Source organism: Amblyraja radiata, chromosome 7, assembly GCF_010909765.2.
Source record: "Amblyraja radiata isolate CabotCenter1 chromosome 7, sAmbRad1.1.pri, whole genome shotgun sequence".
NCBI lineage: Eukaryota > Metazoa > Chordata > Chondrichthyes > Rajiformes > Rajidae > Amblyraja > Amblyraja radiata.
The window spans coordinates 649,555-659,684 of NC_045962.1; positions in this window are offsets into that span (position 1 = coordinate 649,555).

Below are 10,130 nucleotides of genomic sequence, written 5' to 3' on the forward strand. Positions count from 1 at the left end.
ACCAGACTCCGCCCAGGACAGGAAGGCTCTGCAGGAACGGACGTCACGACCGCGGTGCCACAGGTGCTGTCGCCGAGGGAGGACGGACGGAGCCGCGGCTCGAGAGACTAACAGAGACTAACAGAGGCAAAGAGGTTTGCCACGCACTGCAAGGGAGCAGTGGACCAGGCAGGAAGAGCAGACGGAATTACCACTAGACAGCCAAACCAGTAGGTAATTTACGGCTGGGGTGAGTACTTTCCCATTTATAGGAGGTAGGATTATATAAATAAGGGGTGTATCAATACAGTAGGGGATTCTTAAACAGGACCAGTTAATTACCTATATAAGATGGGCGGTCAGGAGATGTGCCAATACTGCGAGATGTGGGAATTTGTCGACACCATTGATGTAGAAGATCCCTACAGCTGCAGTAAGTGTTTGAGGCTAGAGGAACTCCAGCTCCGCATTGATGAGCTGGAGACCCAACTTCATACGCTGCGGTACATCAGGGAGGGGGAGTATTACCTGGATGTTTTGTGCCAGGGGATGGTCACACCGACCAGTTTAACTAATTCAGTAGGCAGTGAGCAAGGAAAGGAAGGTGTGGCCATAAGCGAGGCAGGTAGGGGGAACCAGGAGGAGATGCGGCAGGAGCCACAGCCCTTGTCCCTGACGAGCATGACCGAGGCTCTTACTCAATGTAAGGACGGGATCAGGGGCTGTGGGAGGGATGAGCAACCTGGCTGCAGCACCGTGGATCAGGAGGCCATTCAAGAGGGGGGAGTTAGAAGAAATGCCGTAGTGATAGGGGATAGTATTATTCGGGGGGTAGATAAGGTTCTCTGCGGCCAGCAGAACATGTCCCGAAGGCTGTGTTGCCTACCCGGTGCTAGGGTTAAGGATATCTCTGCGATGCTGGAGAGAAATTTGCAGAGGGAGGGGGAGGATCCAGTGGTCGTGGTCCATGTGGGGACCAATGACATAGGAAGGACGAGGAAGGAGGATCTGCTGAAGGAGTTTGAGCAGTTAGGGAATAAATTAAAAAGCAGAACCTCGAGGGTACTGATCTCCGGATTGCTACCTGAGCCACGGGCCAAATCGGCGAGGGTACGTAAAATTAAAAAGCTAAATGCGTGGCTCAAAGACTGGTGTGGGAATAATGGGTTTGGTTTCTTGGGCCACTGGCACCAGTACTGGGACAGGGGGGATCTGTTCTGTAAGGACGGACTTCACCTGAACGGTGCTGGGACTGGGGTCCTGGCAAATCATATAACTAGGGCAGTAGAGAGGTCTTTAAACTAAGTAGCGGGGGGGAGGTATCAAGGGGGGTAATAACGGCAGGGGTTGAGGAAATAGAGCAGGGTATCAGTGGGGAAGCGGAAAGTCAAAATGTGACAGGAGACAGAATGTGTGAAGATAAAGCTCTAGATGTAAAAGGGGCAAAAACGGAAAGGAAGGGTAGTAAAAATCATCTGAAAGTGCTTTATCTAAATGCACGGAGTATTCGTAATAAGATAAATGAATTAACGGTGCAATTAAATATATATAGTTATGATATCGTGGCCATTACGGAGACATGGCTGCAAGGAGATCAGGACTGGGAGTTAAATATAGAGGGGTACTCGACAATTAGGAAAGATAGACAGGAAAGAAAGGGAGGAGGGGTGGCCCTTTTAATAAGGGAGGGAATAACGGCAATAGAGAGGAAGGATATTGCGTTGAAGGATCAGGATAGTGAAACAGCTTGGGTACAGATAGAGAATAATAAGGGGAAAAAAACACTAGTGGGTGTAATTTATAGACCTCCAAATAGCTGTGACGCTGTTAGTCAGAACATAAATCTGCAAATAGTTGACGCATGTAAAAAGGGAACTGCTGTAATCATGGGGGACTTCAATTTTCATATTAATTGGGCAAACCAAACTGGGCAGGGTAGACTAGAGGAAGAGTTTATAGAATGTATTAGAGACGGGTTCCTAGAACAGTATGTCACCGAACCGACAAGGGGGGAGGCAATCTTGGATCTGGTCCTGTGTAATGAAGCAGGATTAATTAAAAATGTCATAGTTAGGGACTCGTTGGGAACAAGTGACCACAATATGGTCGAATTCCATATTCAAATAGAAGGGGAGCAGGTTGAAACTCAGGCTAGGGTGCTTAGTCTAAATAAGGGGGATTATGAAGGTATGAGGACTGAGCTGATCAAAGCTGACTGGGATAGCAGACTCAAGAATAAGACGGTACATGAGCAGTGGTGTACGTTTAAGGGTATACTGTATAACCTTCAAGAAAAATTTATTCCTATGAAGAAAAAAAGGGGTAAGGGTAAGAACAGTCAGCCATGGCTCAGTAAAACTATAAAGGATAGTATTCGGCTGAAGGCAAGGGCATATAAGGTAGCCAGAGATAGTGGGAGGGTAGAGGATTGGGAAGCATTTAAAGGTCAGCAAAAAATAACTAAGAGATTAATTAAGACGGGGAAAATAGACTATGAAAGGAATTTAGCGAACAACATAAAAACTAATAGTAAGAGTTTTTATAGCTATATAAAAAGAAAAAGGGTGGCTAAGGTGAACGTTGGTCCATTGGAGGGTGAGACTGGAGAGTTGTTGGTGGGGAACATGGAAATGGCAAAGGCATTAAACGAGTATTTTGTATCAGTCTTCACCATAGAAGACACAAAAAATATTCCAACGCTGGATAAACAGGGGGCGGTAGGAATGGAGGAGCTAAATACTATTAAGATCACCAAGGAGGTGGTATTAGGGAAATTAATGAGACTGAAGGAGGATAAATCCCCTGGGCCTGATGGATTACATCCAAGGGTCTTGAGGGAGATAGCGGTGGGGATTGTGGATGCATTGGTGATAATTTTCCAAAACTCCCTGGAGGCAGGAACGGTCCCAGTGGATTGGAAAATGGCCAATGTAACACCTATATTTAAAAAAGGAAGTAAACAGAAGGCGGGTAACTATAGACCGGTTAGTCTAACATCGGTGGTGGGTAAAATGTTAGAGACAATTATTAAAGAAACACTAACGGGGCACTTGGATAGACATGACTTCATCGGACAGAACCAGCATGGTTTTGTGAAGGGGAAGTCCTGTTTAACGAATCTGCTCGAATTCTTTGAGGAAGTAACAACCCGGGTGGATAAAGGGGAACCGGTGGATGTGGTATACTTGGACTTCCAAAAGGCTTTTGACAAGGTGCCACATAAGAGACTATTGCTAAAAATAAAAAATTATGGGATTGGGGGTAATATATTAGCATGGGTAGAGGAGTGGCTAACAAATAGGAAGCAGAGAGTGGGGATAAATGGTTCATACTCGGGATGGCAACCGGTAACTAGCGGGGTTCCGCAAGGGTCGGTGCTGGGACCCCAGTTGTTCACAATTTATATAAATGATTTGGAGGAGGGAACCAAGTGTAATATATCAAAATTTGCGGACGATACAAAAATGGGAGGAAAAGTAGGGGATGAGGAGGATAGGAAGAGTCTGCAAAAGGATATAGATAAGCTAGGTGAGTGGGCAACAACTTGGCAGATGAAATTTAATACTAATAAATGTGAAGTCATTCACTTTGGGAAAAAAAATGATAGGGCAAGTTATTTTCTAAATGAGGAGGAGCTGCGTTGTAATGCAACGCAAAGGGATCTAGGGGTATTAGTACATGAATCACTAAAAGTTAGTATGCAGGTGCAGCAAGCAATCAGGAAGGCCAATGGAGTTTTGGCCTTTATTGCTAGGGGGATTGAGTATAAAAACACGGAGGTCTTGCTGCAGCTGTACACAGTATTAGTGAGACCACATTTGGAATACTGTGTACAGTTCTGGGGTCCATACTTAAGAAAGGATGTACTAGCCCTGGAGGCAGTGCAGCGAAGGTTTACAAGATTAATTCCTGCAATGAGGGGATTGACATATGAGGAAAGGTTAAGTAGGCTGGAACTCTACTCTTTGGAGTTTAGAAGAATGAGAGGCGATCTCATTGAAACATATAAGATCGTGAGGGGCCTTGATCGGGTGGATGCACCGAGGATGTTCCCAATGATCGGGGAAACTAGAACTAGGGGACATAGTTGCAGAATAAGGGGGGGCTCTTTTAAAACTGAGATGAGGAAGAACTTCTTCACCCAGAGGGTGGTTAATTTATGGAATTCACTGCCCCAGGGAGCAGTGGAAGCAGAAACTTTAAATATATTTAAGACTAAAATAGATGGTTTTTTAGCTGCCAAGGGGATAAGGGGCTACGGGGAGAGGGCAGGGATATGGACCTAGGTATGGTTAGTATAGTAAGACCTGAGTGATCTCCTGGACAAGTGTCGATCGCCTGGATTGGGGTCGGAGAGGAATTTCCCGGATTTTTTTCCCGAATTGGACCTGGGTTTTTATCCGTTTTTTTGCCTCCCCCAGGAGATCACGAGGTTCTTGGGGTGGAGAGGGGTGATAGCGGTATAAAGGGGAGGGTAGTGTCTTGTGTTTTGTGTCTTGTGTCTACTGTTTGTGGGTAAGTGTGTCTGTTTAGTGTTCAGCCATGAGCGAATGGCGGTGCGGGCTCGACGGACCTGGTGGTCTACTCTCGCACCTACTTTCTATGTTTCTATGTTTCTATGTTTCACACCACACCACACCACACCACACCACACCGCACCACACCACACCACACCACACCAACACCACACCACACCACACCACACCAACACCACATCACACCACACCACACCACACCACACCACACCACACCACACCACACCACACCAACACCACATCACACCACACCACACCACACCACACCACACCACAACACACCACACCACACCAACACCACACCAACAACACACCACACCACACCACAACACACCACACCACACCAACACCACACCAACAACACACCACACCACACCACACCACACCACACCACAACACACCACACCACAACACACCACACCACACCACAACACACCACACCACACCAACACCACACCACACCAACACCACACCTACACCACACCACACCACACCACACCACACCAACACCACACCACACCAACACCACACCAACACCACACCACAACACACCACACCACACCACACCACACCACACCAACACCACACCAACACCACACCAACACCACACCAACACCACACCAACACCAATACCACACCAACACCACACCAACACCACATCACACCAACACCAATACCACACCACACCACACCAACACCACACCAACACCACACCACACCACACCACACCACACCGCACCACACCACACCACACCTACACCACACCACACCACACCACACCACACCAACACCACACCACACCAACACCACACCAACACCACACCAACACCAACACCACACCACACCAACACCACACCACACCGCACCACACCACACCACACCAACACCACACCAACAACACACCACACCACACCACACCACAACACACCACACCACACCACAACAACACCACACCAACAACACACCACACCACACCACAACACACCACACCACACCAACACCACACCAACAACACACCACACCACACCAACACCACACCAACACCACACCAACAACACACCAACACCACACCACACCACACCACACCACACCACACCAACACCACACCACACCACACCAACACCACACCAACAACACACCTACACCACACCACACCAACACCACACCACACCACAACACACCACACCACACCACACCAACACCACACCACACCACACCACACCAACACCACACCAACACCACACCACACCAACACCACACCAACACCAACACCACACCACACCACACCTAGTTAATTATTGAAAAAACACATACATAATGTATCAAGAACTATGAATTTAGTTAACTATGAATCCAGTTTTCAGATCTTCTAATGTAGAGCACCACGAAACAAAGGAGAAGTAACAATGCAATAGGATGTTCCCTAAAAAAATAAACAATTTCCTCCACATTTAACTATTGTGCACTGGTTACTTTAACAACACTTGTCCATGTGCTGAACTGTAACACTGTACATCACATCTTACTCAATGTCAATGAAACTCTCAAACATACATCAATGCCCCATTAACTACTATGAAATTATAAGTATCACGAGTTTAATGATAGCAATTCCTACTTTAATTATTTTTAATGCATCCCATCTTCTTACTTTAATGCCCATTATTTCTTATCATAATTCCCCCTGCAGCTCACTTTGGACTTTTCTTTTTCTCTGCCTTGTTTAGTTTAGTTTAGAGACACAGCGCGGAAACAGGCCCATCGGCCCACCGAGTCCACACCGACCAACGATCCCCGCACATTAATGCTATCCTACACACGCTTAGGACAATTTTACATTTACACCAAGCCAATTAACCTACAAACATGTACGTGTTTGGAGCGTGGGACAAAACCGAAGATATCGGAGAAACCCGACGCGGTCACGGGGAGAACAGTATTCAGTATTCAGTATTTACTTTAATGTCATTTTAACTGAGTACTTACATACACAGAAGAAACGAAAAATTGTTTCTCAATCAGTTCCCATCTGTGCGGTTAATAAAAACAGAATAAATACATATAGCTTTAAAAATTAAAGTTAACATATCTAAAATAGGCCTAAAAATTGAAATAAAAACAGACATTCAGACCGAACAGTGGCTTTGCTTTGACAGGTGTCTAGCTGTCAAAGTATGGGCGAGGTTACATGTGTTGTATGATGTATGGGGAGGGGACACAGTCCGTTAACCAGTCTTATTGCCTGTGGGAAGAAGCTGTGAAGCATCCGGCTGGTTTTGCAGCTGATGCTCCTGTACCTCTTCCCAGATGGCAGAATGGAGAAGATGTGGTGTGATGGATGATAGGGGTCCTTGATAATGGAGATGGCTCTGCGGATGCTGCGCTTCTGATAGATCTCCAACAGGAAAGGGAGTGGGGCACCAATGATCCTACTGACTGGCTTCACTATCCTGTTAAGTTGGTTTTGCTCATAAGCCTTGCAGCTCCCAAACCAGGAAGTGATGCCATAGGTCAATATACTCTCGATGGTGCCCCTGTCGAAGGTCCTTAGAGAGACCTGCTTTTCTTAGTCTCCAGAGAGGGTGGAGCCGCTGCTGAGCTCTTTTGATGACTACTGTGGTGTTGGTCGTTGAGGTCAGATCATCCGCCAGGTGAGGTCCCAAGAACTTCACACTGCTGACCCTCTCCACAGCAGCTCCATCAATATGCAGCGGAGTGTGATGGTGTTTTCCAGCCCTCCTGAAATCGATCACTATTTCCTTAGTCTTTTCCACGTTGAGGGTGAGATTGTGAGATCTGCACCACTCCGCAAGCAGCTCCACCTCCATCCTGTACGCCGAATCATTGTTGTCACTGATGAGACCCACCACTGTTGTGTCATCAGCGAACTTATTGATATAATTATTGCTGAGTCTGGCAGTACAGTCATGAGTAAGCAGACTGAACAGCAGGGGGCTTAGGACACAGTCTTGGGGTGAGCCAGTGCTCACTGCGATGGTTCTTGATGTCCGCCTGCCCACCCTGACTGTCTGCTGCCGCTGCGCCAGAAAATTTAGGACCCAGTTGCAAATGCCAGTGCCCACCTTCAATAGCTTCAGCTTCTCCACCAGCCACTGTAGGATGATTGTGTTAAAAGCGGAGCTGAAGTCTATGAACAGGATCCTGGCATAGGTGTTCTTCCGGTCGAGATGTGAGTGTTGTAGAGACTGCGTCCTCTGTGGACCGGTTGGCTCTGTAAGCGAACTGCAGTGGGTCTAGGTTGGCAGGGAAACAGTTTTTGATGTGCCGCATGACCAGCCGCTCAAAACACTTAATTAGTATGGGTGTGAGAGCCACTGAACGAAAGTCATTGAGACAGGCTGTACAAACGAACAAACCCTGTACAGACAGCACCCGTAGTTGGGATCGGACACGGGTCTCTGGCGCTGTAAGCGCTGTAAGGCAGCATCTCTACCTTTGCGCCACCGTGCCGCTAAGCTTAGCCTGGGGGAAACGGCCTCTGACCGCAGCTTTTTGCATGGTCTCTTGTGCATGCAACTCAGCCACCAAGGTTCTCATCCATGCCACACTCTTTACATCACTTTTACAAAACACCATAATCCTTCCCAAAGGCAACCTATTCGTTGTTCAAGGTGTAGACTCTTATACATCGGCGAGACCAAACATAGACTGGGTGATCGTTTCGCTGAACACCTTCGCTCAGTCCGCCTGGACCTACCTGATCTCCCGGTTGCCAAACACTCTTTCCCAATCCCACACTGACCTTTCTGACCTGGGCCTCCTCCATTGTCAAAGTGCGGTTAAACACATATTGGAGGAACAGCACCTCATATTTCGTTAGGACAGCTTACAGTCCAGTGGTATGAATATTTAAATCACTACAGCCCCTAAATTGAGCTTGTCACCCTCCGCATTTTCAATGGATTTTGACAATGGTGCAATCACAGTGAAATCTGTGCATAAGTGAATACACTTAGATGACCAATGTAATTTATCACTCCACACTGCAGGCATGGGAAAAACTATCAATTTGCAATTTAAAACTATCAAACACCACACAAAATGACAGCATGGCAAAAAAATATTTACCCACTTTCTTTTCAGCAAACCCCTAGAACATAAAATTTGAAGAGTAACTTGAACATAAAATAAATGTAAAGGGAAAATAACCATGAAGGAAGCAGCACTAAATGTTCCTCGCAATCAGGGTGGCAGAGTGGTACAGTGGTACAGTGGTACAGTGGTACAGTGGTACAGTGGTACAGTGGTGCATTGGTACAGTGGTACAGTGGTACAGTGGTACAGTGGTACAATGGTACAGTGGTACAGTGGTACAGTGGTACAGTGCACAGTGGTACAGTGGCACAGTGGTACAGTGGTACAGTGCACAGTGGTACAGTGGTACAGTGCACAGTGGTACAGTGGTACAGTGCACAGTGGTACAGTGCACAGTGGTACAGACGTACAGTGGCACAGTGGTACAGTGGTACAGTGGTACCATGGTACAGTGGTACAGTGGTACAGTGGTACAGTGGTACAGTGCACAGTGGTACAGTGGTACCGTGGTATAGTGGTACAGTGCACAGTGGTACAGTGGTACAGTGGTACAGTACATAGTGGTACAGTGGTACAGTGTTACAGTGGTACAGTGCACAGTGGTACAGTGGTACAGTGGTACAGTGGTACAGTGGTACAGTGGTACAGTGGTACAGTGGTACAGTGCACAGTGGTACAGTGGTACAGTGGTACAGTGGTACAGTGGTACAGTGGTACAGTGGTACAGTGGTACAGTGGTACAGTGACACAGTGGCACAGTGGTACAGTGGCACAGTGGTACAGTGGTACAGTGGTACAGTGGTACAATGGTACAGTGGTACAGTGGTACAGTGGTACAGTGCACAGTGGTATAGTGGTACAGTGCACAGTGGTACAGTGGTACAGTGGTACAGTGCACAGTGATACAGTGGTACAGTGCACAGTGGTACAGTGGTACAGTGGCACAGTGGTACAGTGGTACAGTGGCACAGTGGTACAGTGGTACCATGGTACAGTGGTACAGTGGTACAGTGGTACAGTGCACAGTGGTACAGTGGTACCGTGGTATAGTGGTACAGTGCACAGTGGTATAGTGGTACAGTGCACAGTGGTACAGTGGTATAGTGGTACAGTGCACAGTGGTACAGTGGTACAGTGGTACAGTACACAGTGGTACAGTGGTACAGTGTTACAGTGGTACAGTGCACAGTGGTACAGTGCACAGTGGTACAGTGGTACAGTGGTACAGTGGTACAGTGCACAGTGGTACAGTGGTACAGTGGTACAGTGGTACAGTGCACAGTGATACAGTGGTACAGTGCACAGTGGTACAGTGGTACAGTGCACAGTGGTACAGTGGTACAGTGGTAAAGTGCACAGTGATACAGTGGTACAGTGCACAGTGATACAGTGGTACAGTGCACAGTGGTACAGTGCACAGTGGTACAGTGGTACAGTGGTACAGTGCAAAGTGATACAGTGGTACAGTGCACAGTGGTACAGTGGTACAGTGGTACAGTGCAAAGTGGTACAGTGGTACAGTGCACAGTGATATAGTGGTACAGTGCACAGTGGTACAGT